Consider the following 19019-nt stretch of genomic DNA (forward strand, 5'->3'; position numbering starts at 1 on the left):
GAAGAATACTTAGAAAGAGTGAAAAAGATATTGGAAAGGAAGGGCTTCAATATCCAAGGAGCAACAGACTGCGCGCTCCAAATAGATGAGTGACGCAATGTGTAAAGGAGACTTCGGTGCTACACATACAAACACACACACACACACACACACATATATTATATATGTGTGTGTATGTGTCTGTATGTGTGTGTTTGTGCGTACGCACGTACAAGTGTCTTATGCAAGACTGACATTTATTGCCGTCAGCAAATGATGAGGAGTATAGATGCTATATGAAGTCATGAATAAAACTATAAACTAAAACCTCTCTCTCTCTCATCTCAAAATTCCTGGGATGGCGTGACCACGGCTCTGTCCTTGTAAGAACTGTACAAATAGACATACACATTCCGCTATGAGACGAACCCTTATCTCAAAATCAACAAATGACCAAGTACATGGAAACGTCCTTCCTACATGAAGCAACAGTTCTCATATGAGACTCAGAAATCGTCATTTGTTTTCTTTATCTGAATCTTATCTCATTCATGTCTGTACAGGCAGATAGTGACACACACACATACACACACATTCCTTTCGGTTATGGCTCTGTTTACTTCCTCTTTTTGCGAATACCAAATTATGATCTAAATTGTTCTTTGGTTTTCGTTAATGCCTATGAGATCTTATATATTCGGGACAGGTTTTTTCAGATTAAGCATAGATTAATATTTTTATTTTTTAGAATTGATCGACTGAATTTATCTTAACGGCTCTTTCATACATACGTTCAGGGTCATTCATTGCTTTGCTGATTAGTTTCAGGTGTTTACAAGCTTAAGCGGTGCGCATGAAGCCTTATACTCTACGCATATTATTTATATCTACAATTGCAAATGATTGTACACACACACACACATATATGCATATATATATATATATATATATATATATATATATATATATAATATATATATATATATATATATATATATATATATATATATATATATATATATATATATATATATATATATATATATATATATATATATATATATATACTTTGTCTAGTATGATCTGTATCGCTATGTGGACATGAATCATGGTATGACAATGGAATTATGCCTTAAAAATTTTGCTGATTTAGGAATACATCTTTAAGAGGAATATTAGGAATCACACTTGCATGATGGAATGGTCGATAATACCAAAGGGGAAACTACGGAACGCCTATAGGTAAATGTGATAATGATGTACGGAAGATGTAGATGGGTTGGTGAGAATAGTACACGATACTATAACTTGGGCTCATTCAGGCACCAGAGTCGGGAGGCTAAAGATGACTGGATATTTGCGAAAGTGAAAGCGCGGGAAAGATGCGATAGGCGTAATTTCACAAAGACCCTTGGCCTGGCGCAGAACTGCAAGCGATTACGTATATATATATATATATATATATATATATATATATATATATATATATATATATATATATATATATATATATATATATATAAAGCTAAAGAGCAAAACTGCTGAAAAGCACAGCGGAAGTTGCTAAAATCAACAGTAACTATTTTCACACTTACCTTTTACGTGATGGCGACCCAACCCTTAAGCACTGGAATTTCTGAGATTAATAGCACAGAGAACAAGTTGTGAAAAAAAAATCTGTGCCCGGAGATCCTTGGTTCAATGTCTGGTTCCTGGGAGCACAATCTACAACAAAGTTGGGAAGGCAATGCGGACTGTCAGTTCTGATTTAATGCCTCTGCTGAAGACGCACCTGAAAGAATAATTTCTGCATGAATTATTTATAGAAAATACTCACAGAAAAAGCTAATAGACAATAACAGACTTAAAAAGAAGTCTCGAGGTTTGGATCCTAAAATACGTAACTCCATATGATATTACTTCACATCCTCACATCATTCCAAAGATGTAAAAGGACATAAAAAGGAAATGAGGACGACTAAATCCAGAGACGACAGGTGGCATCAAGTGATATCATAACTTGTTAAAGCTTTCATTAGGATCGATAATCATTACTCTACTATATAAAACCCGATATTCATCCATATTACTCGTTTTTAATGTGTGCACCACAGTCTACGGATAATAGACTGCTGGTTTAACTGTCATAATATCTTGAAATTACATGCCATAAAAAGCTAGATGTATCATCAACACATCGCAATTGGAATATTACTTAAGTATTGCTGTCACCTAAGATGGGAAAGTTACATTAGTTACAAATAACGCTCTATCATAGTGCTTCAGAAGGAGGGTAGTCACTATAACCATATTGGATTTCATGAAATATGTTATTTTTAGGAATTTCCCACTTTCTCTTGTGCCTAGAAGGAGCTATTCTCTTCCACCTGTAAGGTGGGTCTTTAATAGCGATAACAAAATTTATTGATTGGCTTTCCAGTAATGAATTCCGAAGCAAATCAGAGTGGTGCCCACACCATGTGGGTGTTCTTGTCAATACATATGCGCATATGAGTGATGCATACGAAATACATGATTAGAAACAGTCAAGTGGCAATAGTTCGCTAATCAGCACTTAATAATTACTAATACTGATGTTTTCTCAGGCCTGAAATTTGTAGAAATGAAGTGGAATACATAATAAATATTTATTATATTAGCTATTCATTCCTTCATTTATACAATTTTCAATAAAAATTGCTTTACTTGCAGTGAAGACCAAAACCTCCGAAGCAACGTGTACTGTAAAGCGACGTATATTTTTATCACTCCATTTGAACTACTGTATTAACACCCCAATTCAACAATATGTATTATCAAGAGTCTTTCCAATTGGAATCGATCTCCCCTTGAATTGCCTGATAAATATGAAAATGAAAAGAATCAATCAGATAGAGACTAGGAAAAGCTGAAATCCTTCGATTATTTGTACATTATATCATTGATAATTAGTACAATTGAAGGTTCTCTATAGTCAAGGCCTTAATCTATAAAAAGATGAGTAAGAACAACATAACACTTGAAAAATCCTTCTCCATTTCATTTTTTATATTTCTCTATGTTAACTATCTTTTCTGTGATTTACGTTTTATCTGGTTATTCGTGTTTAACTCACCAGGTAATCTAAATTCTGATTATTTGGTACACAAAAATTTCAAAGCGTCTGAGCGAAAATGTCAAATCTGCCACAGCGAATTTTCCTTAAATGTACATCTTTGTACTAAACTATTCTTACAGATTTTATTTTTAAACATACACCTCTCTCTGTGTCTCTCACACAATAATTGCAAGTCTCTCTCTCTCTCTCTCTCTCTCTCTCTCTCTCTCTCTCTCTCTCTCTCTCTCTCTCTCTCTCTGAAACATATAAAACAAATTAATAATTAGAGGTTCATTCCAGACGGTTTCATCAATAAATGAAAAACGGCCTGTGAAAACACGTACCTCTCTCTCTCTCTAACTTGTAAAACAAATTGATAATTAAAGGTTCATTCCAGACGGTTTCATCAGCAAATGAAAAATGACCTGTGAAAACGCCTCTCTCTCTCTCTCTCTCTCTCTCTCTCTCTCTCTCTCTCTCTCTCTCTCTCTCTCTCACACATGCAAGCATAGACAAACGTACATGTACAAAGAAGCTCACATTTCAAACACGCTTACATAGGTATAATTATGTGTTCGGCTGTTCGCCAGTGCAGATGAGTTTGCATGACAGTATCTCGTGACACTTAGCCTGATGGTGTTGTCAGGCTATTAAATATATCTTTACTTAGTCATCACGCCCTTTTGACTAAAAGTCATCAAATGAAACCAACACCTCTACAAAACACCGCCTTAATATGGAAATGCGTTCGGATGAGCTCATTAAGCATAGCTACTGCAGCGTGTGGGAGTGCGTGTTCTCTCAACGCACTGTTATAGACAAAGGGGTCCATTTTGGCTACTCTCATTACGTCACGAAAAAAAAACACTGTAAACCGCCCCCCTGCCCCTCTCTCTCTCTCAAACATGTAAAACGAATTGACAAGCAGGGGCTCATTGCAGGCGGTCTCATCAACAAATGTACTACACCCTGTGAAAACACCCACCACCCTCCCCATCTCTCTCTCTCTCTCTCTCTCTCTCTCTCTCTCTCTCTCTCTCTCTCTCTCTCTCATACGGGTAAAATGAAGTGAGAGAATTACTGGGTGGGGAAACATGCTAATGTCAACGACACGGTGCTCGGAAAGGGTGTGGTTTGTAACAAAATATTTAAAATAATTAGTGATGATCTCACGAATATTTACACCTCCATGGATGGTAGTACCATATGCCTACAAGTACCTGTCTCAACGCACTTCACATCATTTGTACGCGTTTGGAATATATTATATATTAACTTAGGAGGTTAATAACTTACATTAGGTTTTAAAAATAAGTATTTCGTAAAAAAAAATATACACTCAACCCCTACTTAAGTCTTGAAAACCAAGAATGTTTCTTTGAGCCTCTTTTGATAAAATCAATATAACAATTAGATTTTCCAGTTACTGGTAACTACAACTGTGATTAAAGCTTTATCAGAGAAAGTACAACTTTTTAGCACGTTTTAATAAGTCACAAGAATGACACATTATCCTGAAAATCAGAGTGATCCGGACAGAACTTTCGTATTTTATTTCCACTTTCTGCGCCTCTCTTGAGATCCTTTTAACATGCAGACACTGATTAAGTAGCCAGGAATCTCTTATCTATTTCCACTTCTTTGCTCTCCTTCGTTTGATATTAGCATTCCGTGATCCTTATTACTGGAACTGGAATTGGAATGAAATGAGAATATAAAATTCATGGCAAAAGTCAAGCGCTGGAACCTATGAGGTCACTCAGAGCTGAAAGGTATATCGAGAGTAGGGAAGGTTTTATGATACAATTGTTCGGAGAGGTTGAAAAGTAAGATGGAAGAAAGTGAATACGAATGGAGGTACTGTTCCAGCTAGGGGCTGATGGGGCGCTGCAAAGAACCTTACGTAATGCCTACAGTGCACCGCATGAGGTGCACTAACGACACTATCCCCCTACAGGAGTGATCTTAATTACTGTCCCATTGCAAACCGAATTTTGATGGACAGCTTCAGAAATCGACCTAAATAGGTATCCACCTAAATATGGTGCCACACGAGACGGACAATTATCGCCTTCGATGATTTCTTATAATATCTTGGCTGCACTGGCTAAATGCACGGCATATACTTGTTCAGCTAAAATGGTCATCTAATTTACTTTAAATATATTCTATATTTTGTACCGTACAAACATGATCTTTTATAAAAGCATATTAATGGTTACAGCTATCTAGGGATAACAGCTATCGTATTGATGGTTCTCCCGTTGCTGATGCTGCTATAGTTGGTTAAGCAACCGGAGGTTTTTAACAAAGTTTCTGAATAATGAAATTTTACTGACATCTACAAACATTCCTATGTGTGCGAAAAGCACTGCAACTGCTGTTGGGCAAGGCGCGCCAGACAACAGAGTTATTGCAGTCCCAGCCTTAGCCAAGGTTAATGAGGTGTATCCACAAAAGCACTCGCAAGGATTGCAAGAAGTCAATACGAATACAAATGATACGATTTTCAATTACCTTGGTTCAAGGAAGGAAAAAATGCAGGCAAGGTCATGCAAAGACCCCCCCCTCATTATCAGTCTGCAAAGTCTACCTGGAATTTCCAATGAACGTTTGAAGCTGTGACGCATTTAAATGATCACTTAAGCTGTTCTAGAGCATGAAGTTTTGACGATAAACAAATTTACTTCGTAATTTCCAATTTGCTTTTGTTAAATGAAATACTTGGACACTTTATATTATAAATCAAGCTTTAGGTATGTTACGTTATCCAATAAATCTCCCGAATCCAAATTTAACAGGAATTGTTATTTGTATATGCTAAGAAAGTTTTCACTCAGTAAAACACCCATATACAAAAAAAGAAACAACAGAGCCAATAGTACGGAAGCACACTGTAGTATAGGTACAAATAAAAATTAGGCAGATAAACAAACAAACAAACAAACTAACAAAATATAGTATACATGAGAAAACAGCAGTTAAGCAAAAATGCTGAAAAGTTAAGACTGGATGACACGTTGCCGTCCAAGTTTGGCTTCCTGGGTAGAATCCCTACAAGTATGCTGAGTGAGTCCTTCGACTTACTAAAAAACAAATGTCAAGGCAGCACCCCTATTCCTTCAGGGCTTGATCCCTCTACAGTGTGAAGGATGGAAGGGAGGTGTCGAAAAAAAAAATACAACATGAAGGGAAATTATCGCCTCCCAATCCTACTGGTCTTCAATGTTAATCGTAACCGCGAGATTAAAGAACGCCATGATTTGAAAGACTTTTATGATTCCAAAGCATGCATGTTTTTACTAACTAGCTCCTGAAAGTATATATAGTGACTGTATTATGCATGCAGGTTAGCACAAAAGCAATTTTATATATTTAGAGATTCTAAATAGAAATGCAACAGGAGTCGGTTTTCACAACTTGGACCTAAGGATCTTTTTAAACTACCCCGTTATTGAAGAGACTTTTAACATATGAATTTATATCAGCAAGGTAGAAATCAAAGAAATTCCCCAAAGGGTAGTTTTGAACGATACAGCAATATAAAAGCAGGTGGGAGTTGTAACAAAAACAGCATATGAAAACGTGCCAAGTTCCACATTAACAACATGCCGGACTACCATTATCAAATACCTCTACGTAGATTCATTTATTTTAACGGTTTTCCTTGTCTTTAGCTCTTAAAATGTGTTGCCTAGCTCAAGTCGTTTAGTTATACTAAGTTTGAATGACAGAACAAAATGCAAGAGGCAAAGGAAAGCTAAGAATGGAGAGGAGAATAAAGTAGAAAATTATTATTATTATTATTATTATTATTATTATTATTATTATTATTATTATTATTATTATTATTGTGTATTATTATCGTACTTCAAAGTGGTTTCACTGTATGGAAAACAGAAGAGACTAGAGAAGGGAATGGTGAAAAGGAATGGAAGAGGAAAGATTAAATAGTGAGGAAAGCGGCGAGGGGAGGGGAAGATTGATTGATTGATTAATTGTGGGTTATCTGGCGTCACAACTACCAGGGTCACCGACGCCGAGGGGGGGGGGAGAGAAATGATTAAATGGCGAAGGCAGTGGGAGACGGATAAAAGAGAATATGGAATTGTTGAAAGGAACGCACATGAGAAGGATAAGAAGGAAAAATTAAATTCCGATATTTTTTGGCAATGAATGGCTGAATAACTAATTACCTCAATCGGGGCATTGCAGTTCCAGCTGCGTGCGCTACCACGAGCAGTAATGCTTGATGGAGACATTCTTTCGTTAATTATCGACAACATATTTGAAGGACAAAGACGAAATTCCAAAGCAGTTTCGACGATGAAGACATCAAACAAAAATTATTCAAGGTTCAGTCTCTCGCCATTTCACCATTAGACAAAACGCAGTAATGAAGTCAAAACTTAACGTTGCTAAGAGTACCTACTGCAATTAACACATATGGTAATAGAAGCTATAAGCCGGGTGTTTTTGTTTATAACCTTGGCAGTATAACGGGCAATATAATGAATTATGCAACGGGTATTATCCATAGGGATATAATTTTGACATAACTGGCGACATGTTCTGCTTTCATCCCGTTTTCACCTTATAAATAAATCGCTTCTCACATTGTGTCGGCAACTTGTCCCATTGATCTCATTTTCATTATGATGTTTAATCTGAATCTTCTTTTCCATGCAATGCTAATAGGAGACAGTAAGTGAAGAGTTGTTCTAACTAATCTGCTGCAAGTGACCTTGCAATCCCTTGCAACGGGTCACTCGTATTGCATCTCCGCACTTGACTCTTCACTCCACAGAATGTAACTAGAGTTTGAATCCTTCTTGAAAATGACAGCTAATTCGTGCCCCACATCTTAAACTGATTTTCTGATGTTCTGTGAGATCATGACTACACATCTGAGGCACTTGTTCAGCACTTGCAAATTTCCATACATGTCATTACGTTTCATCATTCATTGCTTTTTTCAATTTACAGGTCATTTCATCTGTAATCATTCATAAAAGTTCATTTTTCTTATAGTAAGATTTCGCATTTTGCTTAACATAAGGATTTATTTCTTTGATTTACCAGCCACAGATAAAGAGTCACCTCGTTCAGTTCTATGTGAAAGTTTAATATATAACCAAACATTTGACCTGAGTATGTCTCCAAAAACAGGATAAGAGAAAATCTGTGATAAAGAAATTACGAGATATTATAAATTCCAGGGATACAAGATATTTGTTTGGCTTTTGGCCAAAATGACCTCACGTAAGTTTATGCTCATTTATTCATTCTTTTAAATTGTCGAAATTTTTGCTCGAGTTTTTTTTTATTCCAGTAACTTTTGAGTGATTGATGGAACTTCACCTCTTTCTCCGTCTGTCTGTCTCTCTTTCTGTATATGCAAACATAAACATGCACAAAAAACATGATATTTAAGTGTGTGCATTTAATAAACGATAAGCCTTAAAATTTTCATTAACGTAATGATTACCTAATTATACACTTTCAGCCAAATGCAATCTTTTTCCTCCTAAGAAGGAACATTTTCTCTTGACCGGCTTCATCTTAAGTTACAGCTCACATCTAATCCACATTCTTAAGTCACGCAAACAGTACTTACTGCAAACGGAATCTATTACTGTATTACCTATTTGATATGGCTGTATTTAATATTTTTAGAAGTTTCATTAGTTGAGGAACCGAGACAGCATGATCTAAATGTTGTACTTTGTCATAATAAGCTAATTCTTTTTTCCTTTCAAAGCTTTCCATTGTATTCTATATAGTATACTTATAACAGACTGAAATGTTACTGATACGCCTTCAAGGACACATTAAAATGTTTCTAAAGATTTCAAGCCAAGAATCCTCAATCCGTTTTATGAAGCTGCGGCCCTTTCCCAATTTTAACAATACAATTTTTGAGGTTGCTTCTGAAGAACTTAATGTCTTTCTTACCTCAATTTTCATTTCCTGCTACAACCGTTATTGATATGTTGAAATGTATTCTTTTCTTTTTATGGTTAGTGAATCACTTGTCTTTCTTGTCCTAGAAGCCATAAATTCCGCAAGAGTACTTTTTAGAATTAAAGTATTAAAAATATAAGTTGCTGATATGAACATAACTTGCCAGCTTTCATACTCAATTTGACTAGTATGCTACTTTCCATCTCTGCTTAATATCCCTCTAAGGCATCCTAAAATGATTTGAAGATATGGATATTAATTCAACACCCGGGAATTATCAAAGCTTAGAATTATACAATGTCTTTTAACAGTTATATGAACAGACCATTCAAAGCTTCCTTCTGGAAGCTAGATTTGTTATTTAGTTGTACTTTTATCATAGAAGCTCCCCAACCTCTTCTGTGAGGCCTAAATGAAATCGTATTCTCCCATATGGGAAGGTCATCGTTTTAACTGTTCCCATCACAGACTATAATAAAATCCTTCCATTCTAATCAGGTCATGCTTTAGCTTGTATTCACGCGTGTCTGCATAACTATTACATTCTCTTGCCTTTTCTACAGATATCAATTTAAACATTAGTATCAAAAGGCGTTTAACTTTCTTCATGATGTAGAAACCATTTTCTTGACCGAAGGGGAATGTGTCAGGCTTCATCCCTTGACCAGTTCATGTTACTCTCGTCCTCCATTTCCCAGGTGTCCTTTCTTAAACTAGGCAGAAAGTTTAATTAATACACTGGTATTAGTTCCATTTTCTACGACTCGAATATGAAGCAAACAGTTCACAGGTGTACTAATAACACCCATAGTAACTAAACAACAAGAAATACCCCTGTCTAAGCTTTAAGTGAACACGCTAAAATTCTCGATTTTTGGCTGAGGGAATTTTTCTAAACAACAAGAAATACCCCTGTCTAAGCTTTAAGTGAACACGTTAAAATCCTCAGTTTTTGGCTGTGGGAATTTTTCTCACCTTCTCTAAGATCATTTAAAACAATTTTAACAGTGCACATGAGTCCAAACATGAACAAAATTGACAGCAATGCTGCCTTTTGTTTGGTTCCCCACAAGACTCATGTAAATAAGTCACAAATTAGGCATAGCTGGTTATTTACTTCTCTTTCATAGTTTTCTTTTATAGCTGGCAACACAGTGTCGTTGTTGGGTAAGTGTTTTTTTTTTATAAGATACAACATATCAGGAATCGTGTCCCTCAGAGTAGAATTCTTTTTTGATTTTGTTATATTGAGCTTTTACTAACAATTTGACTGTTACTAATGAAGGCAATACAGTATACAAAGGCATATTTCTTGGCATTCATTACTTCCTCCGTATGGGAATGGATCCCGAACTTTCGGTGTTACAGGCGGCTGTAAACTTCTTTCCCCTCAGTTAATAAAAAAATGATCAGCCATTGTTATCAAAGAGATACGTATTGTTCGTAATGTTTCTCATATTTACAAAGACTGACACTATTGACGTCGCGTGCTTCAGATTTTGTCCTCCAGTGTTGAAAGGCAATCTTTCCAATCGTTAAGGATTAACTCTGAGAAGAGGAAGAACAAAAAACGAAAAAAATGCGAGATTGATGGTGGATTTTCTGAAAATTATTTAAAGTCCTCAAGGCAGTTCATTCGCAAGATTTTAATACATATCTGTAAGAATCTCTACTGTAATCAGTGTATACCCACATATCTATTTTTTCTTTATGTATACGCCATACATACATCTCCACATTTATACTTGCCGCCGTCGAGCCCAACGGCAGACACTCTTACCACTGGCCACATCACCAGTAAGCCTCGCGAAGAACACAAAAGTTATTACCCAAAGCCTACTTTTCCACCACGCACGCGTTACTTCCTAATTAAACATTAACAAGTGTCCAAACGCTGACATGTAAAACATATCATTACCGGCATTACGACACGCCCATATACACCTACACTAGCAAACAATACAGTAACTTCCAAATGTAGACATGTGCACACCACTCGACATGGACAGACATATGAGTGTGTGCCTGAATCATCGCCGAGTTGCCGGTTAGTTATTTTCCGTTAACAAGCTCGATCCATTCCCAGGAATTCATTTAAGACTCCGATTATTTATGACGTCACTAACATTCCTGACATTTTTACAGGTGGAGTGAATCACTCTTTTCGTATGAGGACAATATCACTGTGAGGGACATTGCTGAGCGAATGGTTTGATATAGCGAGAAGAAAAGGGAAAATTACAAGCCTGTACAAAAATGTAGCTCGGAAGATTAACAAAGGAAATGAATCACATGAAATATTCCATATATATATATATATATATATATATATATATATATATATATATATATATATATATATATATATATATATATATATTCGTTGGAAGCAATTGCCTTAGTGGCATCAATAAGTTTCTTGCAGGCATCTTCGTACCGTTTGAGCTTTTTCTGATTCTCGTTCGTCAATCTCTGGTGAAAATTACGCAGACTTCCTTCTTCCATTTATTGATTTTTGCTGCGTATTTTTCGCCAGAAACTGACGAATGAGAATCGGAAAAAACTCAGGCGGTTTGAAGACACCTGCAAGAAACTTATTGATGCCACTTAGGCAATTGCTTTCAACGAAAATTGTATAAGATAAAAAATATGTCCCGCTCCCAAAAAAAAAAAAATATATATATATATATGCATGTGTGTGTGTGTGTGTGTGTGTGCGCGCGCGGTGGAAGTTATGAAATTATATCAGTCATGTAATATGACACTGCGAAGCAAAGAAAAACTGTGCCATCTTATATACAAAATCTGAATGTAAATCTACCGATAAGGTAAGGCCTATGAATATTCAGAAAACAAAGCAACCACAAAAAAAGAAATAACCTCCGTAAACAGAGAAGAAAAATATAGCCACCAGAAATCCATATATTACCAAATGTATTAATAAACAGCCCGTATTCACGTAACAAACCAGAAATGATATGCATACGAGCTGGCACACAATCACACGAAACCTGTCACAGGTAAGTTGATTGATCCCTTATTTCCTCGGATACGCACACACACACCCACACACACAAACACACCCACACACACAAAGAGAAAGAAAGAAGAGGAGGAGAAGAAATTGGTGGAGGAAACGTCTCCTGTCTGTAATTGCTTTCAAACAACGAACCTTTTATCTATTTTGGATCAATGGCGGCTAAAAGTCTGGAACACGCCAAAACTCCCTTCAATATGCATGATAGATCAATGGCATAACTTCTCTCCCTTTTATGTCCCAGGTTTGCCGTCCGGGGTCATCTAGTAATTTACGTCTCTGTCTGTCTGGCTGTCTGTCCGTCTATCACAAAGAACTAAAACTGTAATCTCTTTGAAGATAAAGACTTCAAATGTCTTTCATATCATCTATGGGTGATGAGGATTCAACTGATTACGTGATGGATTCAGGAAGCATCGTCAGGGTTATGCTTACTGGTCAAAGGTCACATCAAATTTCAACCTCAGCCTTAACTTTTGAACTGTAAGACATACTTTGTATATGGGAAGAATACTCGACTAATAAGACCCGACGTGCAAAGCGAGGTCAAAGGTCGAACAGGAATGTCTCACCGGTGAGGTCATTCTGTTTCACAAACACATCTTGTTCACGTGAGCTTTGGCCCACGAGACATTTCCTGTAAACAGAATTCAGGACGACCGGAATCGCCTTTCATGACTTGGAATGGTCAGTTTATTGGTGAATAATTCTCATTTATGTTTAGGGAGACTAGTAATGTTCCTCACTAATGAATAACTATTTCCAATTCTAAGTGTTCTAAAATGTTGCCAATCTTATTGGACTTTTGAAAATGGAAGGACTAAACAGAAGAAAAATGACTGCTCTCTTTCGCGCGTGTTACTGGGTTATAGGACAACAAAACTGCAAAATATCCGTTTACAACGTACTAAAAAAAAAAAAAAAAGATTGATCAGTGTTGCTTGGGGACACCGGTCGATCCCTGATTCAGGCATCAAAGAACTGTAAAGATTTCAAAAGTTTTCGCTCACTCGACAGAATCTGACCGTCGCATATCTGAAATGAGTGGTCTTTGCTGAACTAACATAGAATCTGCTGTCTCCTGTCATGAACATAACTTGAATTTGAGTGGACTGACTGGATGAGCCGCTTCTACGACCGTAATCAGCAATATCATCATAGCCATGGCGTGTATTGTTCTTAATCATATGGATAAGATCAAATATATCCGGTTACCAAGTTCGGCTAAAGGATAGGATGAGGTTGCTTTTATTGCAGACCCTTCCAGGACGCCCCTAAGCAAAGTATGCAACGTGGAAGACTCCACTGCCTTGTGGAAGGCTATTTATTCATGACCTCAGGACGTCCCCTCGAATGAAAAGGCCCAGCTATGGACGCCTCAGGCGGACAGTGAGAATACCAAATCTGTCTTGGCAGAAGTTGAACTATTTGCCGGTCCTGACTAATTCTGCCACAAACGCGTAGACTCCAAAGGCCTCAAAGAGAAGACCGTTGCTTTGGAAGAGAGACAACAATAATCGTTCGGTCCTGCAGAGGAGAACAAGTTGTACACACCTCATGAGTAGTAATGCTTGATGAATACATTCATGTGCAAGCTTTATATATATATATATATATATATAATATATATATATATATATATATATATATATATATATATATATATATATATATATATATATATACACTCTACTCTTCTTCCGTAGAGATGGTTGATCAAAAGGTGGCACCACTTGATCTTTCAACGTAATGTTGGAATGAGGTTTGGTAGCGACGAACCACTATTTATTCCAGACGTTCTTACCAGGACCAATTTTGCTTTAATCTTCTATATCAAATAAAAGAAAGATTGAAATATTCCAAACAAACACATCCGACAACGACGGGAATAAGGATTATCCTAAGGCCATAAGAACTCGTTAAGACATGCTGTCAGATAACCGTAAATGATACATAGAGGATAAGAGCTAGTAGTGTCTCGCTATTAAATGGACTTTTTATATGTCTTTCGTTGCAAGCTAATTGCTGGAAAAATACCGACACGCGATGGCCGCCCTGTGTCCCGATTAATTGCAAGATTGCAGACCAGGAAGTTGTCTTAATATTTTTGGTTTACCATAATAATAATAATAATAATAATAATAATAATAATAATATAATAATAATAATAATAATAATAATAATAATAATAACAACAACAATAATAATAATAATAATAATAATAATAATAATAATAATAATAATAATAATAAAGAAAAGGTGGAAGGAGGATGATAGCCTACCATTTCGGTACTGAGTCCACCAACCTAAATCAATATCGTGTCCTTTTTTCTTAATGCACTGAGAATGACAAAACACACCTAATTCAGGCGAGTCCCTGGTTTCCTGTGTATGCTACACCTAGTGTCAGAAATTCCAGGCAAGAATATCAGAGAATGTTTAAGCAAGCCTTCTGCCATAATCAGTTCTCAGAATTAAGTCGCTTATTTCTTCAGTCAAAAGGTTTGAAACCGTAAACTAAACCTTTGGAGAAATTACGATAAGAAGCTCGTCCTTCCAAGTTCCTGTTAATTGCTCCCAGTTTTGCAAAAGCATATAACTTCATAGTCTGTAACCAAGGTGTATTTAATGAAATATCACAGACTTTCTAGGCAAATGTGAATGTCCAAAATCTAACCATATTTGAAACATTTAAAAGGGACTTTAGGTATCCAAGTCCTGGCAATTCTGTGCCTATGTATGAGGGACTCATACATGGGTAAGTTTCAAGGCGACCATGGAAACTCAAGCTCAGGCCATTTTTGGCAATATTCAAGGGTGGAGTTCGGTCCACGAACACTCGATATTTTGGTCGAAGGTTACTGCGACTTTGAGTACGAAAACCGTATTTACTTCGATTCAAAGGCAAAGAAGTCCTAGATATTTTGGGCAAATTATGGACATTTACAGCAATTTTAAAAGAAATATGAGTGCCCAAGCTGTCTACTCTGACCATATTTCCTGTGAATTTTCGATGCATAGGCTGTCTGTTCCGAGAGGTCGTTGTCCCTTTAGGTAAAATGTCAAGGGGACTTTGGTAATCGATATTCTTGATAATTTTTAAACCACATTTCAAGGAACTTTAGGTACCCAAACCATGAAAATTTGGAAGACTAAACTCTGGATATTATGAGCATAATTCAAGAGAATTTTAGGTGTCCAAACTTTGGACACCTTGTACAATTCGTAAGGGACTTTGAGCGGATAATAATTATATTTTGGCTGAGCTATAAGAGAACTTTCGGTTTGCGAACTCTCGTTCGTTTTGAGCCCATTTCAAGGAGTCTTTGAATTCCTGACTCTAGATATTTTGCCGAAATTTTCAGGCGACTTTATGCGGCCACCCTAGTCCAGTTTGCCATAAGTTATATAAAAACAGAGAAAGTATTGTAATGTACTTCTCTCCTTTCTTCAGTTTTTCCAACACTTCCCTGCCTCTCTCTCTCTCTCTCTCTCTCTCTCTCTCTCTCTCTCTCTCTCTCTCTCTCTCTCTCTCTATGGTGTGTAATTGTTGATTTCAACCTACTACCTACATGATATGTCCACCTAGGTACTGTGGCAATAAAACTGATGATGAGTAATGGCCTCAATAAACATTTAGGAGGACAATAAAATTATAAAAAGACCTAAATATTGGTTTATATACCTATTTTATTATGCTAGACGACTTGATGACAATCCACAGGAGTACACTAGTTTATTTTCGACACCTGTCTTTCCATCATACTTATTCAGTAACTCTCTCTCTCTCTCTCTCTCTCTCTCTCTCTCTCTCTCTCTCTCTCTCTCTCTCTCTCTCTCTTCTCTCTTTCCCATCATATTTTATTCAGTAACTCTCTCTCTCTCTCCTCTCTAACTCTCTCTCTCTCTCTCTCTCTCTCCTCTCTCTTCTCTCTCTCTCTCTCTCTCTCTTTCATCATATTTATTCAGTAACTCTCTCTCTCATACTTATTCTAACTCTCTTTCCATCATACTTATTCAGTAACTCTCTCTCTTTCTCTCATCATATTTGTCCAGTAACTCTCTCTCTCTCTCTCTCTCTCTCTCTCTCTCTCTCTCTCTCTCTCTCTCTCTCTCTCTCTCTCAAGAAAACATTACGAATTTATGAGTCTATCTAAAGTGACCGTTTCCCCTAAATTACCCTAATGTTTTTTTTTCTGTAATTCCATAATTCCTGTCAGTCACGGAACAAAAATCTTTATTGAACTTTCCCTAACTCAGTGTATTATCCTTCAAGAGTTGGAGCAGCAGAGTTAACTTTCTTATATTAGTTAGATAAAAGATATATTTGAATAAATATATATTTTTCTAAACAAAGGAAACCTGCATGGTGTCCAAAATACCATGAAATTCCAAAGGAGAAAGTCGATAAAGTTATCAGAGAGAATGTCAACCAATCCCGCGTGCGTCTGTTTGGTACCGTAACCATGGCAACGGGAAGCTGGTTGTTAACGTCACGCAGAATGGTCGATAGTCACTTTGGGTTGATTTTGAATGTCAGCGGGGTCTTTCATCTTCGATTTATTATTCATAAACCGTAGAGGACAATGAAAGACAGTGGCCAAGGACTCTGAAGCCCTCTTTCTGAATCGATAACGCCTAATTGCTGAATAGTTTTGTTTTAAAGCGTGTGTCTGTTATGAGCTGCAAGCTACCACACTCCCACATCCAGCGAGGAGGTATTTCAGATGAAGGGACCTTGGGTATTTTTATGTGACTTCTTTCAAACGCTCGCCAGTCTTTATGCCCTCTTTCCCTTCGGTAATTATCTCATGAGACGACCTGATATCTAACCTATCGACTGAGAGCACAAGGGATTATCACAATGAAAAATTAAATGAACTCTCTTATGATCACTTGCAAGATGAGTTCAAATTTTGGAGCAAGGAATCATTTCAATGGAATGTATATTAAACCTTCTTAGAAGAAAAAATGTAATGTTAGAATAGTAATCCTTATTATTTACCCATAAATCTACTGGTCATATTCACCAAACACACGTATCATTAATAGCTGCAATAAATTTTAATTTACTATAGCAAAAAATGAATATGCTCTCGCTCCCTTGTTGGGATTCGAACCCACGCTCAGTAGAAAGAGCGTCTTTACCGTTAGCGCACCGCGCCGAGATGATAGTTCGATAGCCTAACCGACTCATACCCCCGAGAAAGGCTGCATTCTTATTCTCTGATCTGAAACATTTACACTTGGCTTAAACAAAGAAATGTATTCCTTTCAAACGAAAAACTTAAGGATATTTAAGTCAGGAAACTGTTTACGTTGGTGTGTCTAACGTTTAACTCATGGAATCCGTAATATATTTCAAAGAACTGAGACTCAACATTTCCTAAAGGTGTTTTCGACAAAGTTTTTACCGGGGATAAAGTACAATTTAAAACTATATTGATAATCCGTTCCAATAAAAAACATTCTTTCTATTTATAGATTACTTGCCCTTTTCTGTGTGACGTTCAATAACCTCTAAAGTTTACTTCGATTCGTTTTGGAGGCGTCTGAATATTTTCGAAATTATAATAGCAATAATTAAACAGCCTTTATATACTTAAGAATAATCTAAGAATTTTATCGATTACTTAAGAAAGAGAGACATGAAGACAAAGGCTTTTTAAACACCGGATACAGTTCCATTTTTAGCCACTGTTCAAAATGTCAAAAAAAAAAAAAAAAGTCAGTTTTCGCTGTTCTTTACAAACACTTCACTCATTTACATTCTAAAGTAACGATGTCTCTGTGAAATGATGACGAACATGCGATTCAAGTCTAAGATAAACAGTGAAGAGTAAAGGATTTCCAAGTTACTTTCTTTTCATGCTTTGAAATGACTGTAAATTCTTAGCAATTATCATTTTTTCTTTGATATATAGTTCCACTCTTTCGCTGACAATATTACATTCTCTCTCTCTCTCTCTCTCTCTCTCTCTCTCTCTCTCTCTCTCTCTCTCTCTCTCTCTCTCTCTCTCTCTCACGCGCGCACACACACATTTGACGTTAATCAGTGCACAGTAATTTCTTTATCCCTTGCTTCATCGTAATAATATTTCAGGGCCCTTAGTCTCTTCTCTGTTTGAAAAGTCCAGCTATATCGCTTCCTCCACTAAGTATTTCTAGCTACGCGCATAAAACTGTTTTTTTAAAAAGTTACCTTTTTGCCGAATAGAGGGGGTAATAGATAAATTTTGTGCCCGCAATTTGATATTCGAATCGCACCCACATACTTTTTATTCTAAGCTCGACCATTAGCCACGTCTCGAAGATATATATTTAAAAAAAATACCCTGCTCGGTTGTAGGTCGTGTCTCTGCTACAAGCGAGACACAGTGACCTTTTTGACCCAAATTCCTGTACAGAGCTAAATTGATCTTGTAATTACGGTATAAAATACACGTCATTCGTTAACGGTTTCAGTCGTGACTACTCAGAAAAAAGTAATTAAACTCTCGAAGACATTCGATTCGAATAATTTCATCATTATTAATTACGCAAAAATGCTACAAATCTTAAAGTGTCCTCAACAGCGTGTAAAAGTTCGCATGTCACTCAAGTGTGCAGCTTCTAAACTTGGATGGAAATAGCGGAGCTTCATTTTGGGCTCGAATGTCACGACATTTGATGCGTGTTTTTGCAGTCATTTCGCACCAGTTCTCGGAATTGCGAAAAATTGTGCAGCCAGAACACCAGTGCGCTGTTACGTAAAGTCCCTCGTTTTTTCTTTTCTTTTTTTTCGTTGTGATTTGGGAGATTGTCACGACTAACCTCTTTTAGAACTTTTGCATGATTGTGTATAAGTATAAATTGCAGTGACATCAAAGAAAGGCAAGTTCTAACCACCTGTTTCACGATTATTGATTAGAGCTGCCCGCACCATCTCGCACATTCCTAACG

This window comes from Macrobrachium rosenbergii, chromosome 55 (genome assembly GCF_040412425.1).
Source record: "Macrobrachium rosenbergii isolate ZJJX-2024 chromosome 55, ASM4041242v1, whole genome shotgun sequence".
NCBI lineage: Eukaryota > Metazoa > Arthropoda > Malacostraca > Decapoda > Palaemonidae > Macrobrachium > Macrobrachium rosenbergii.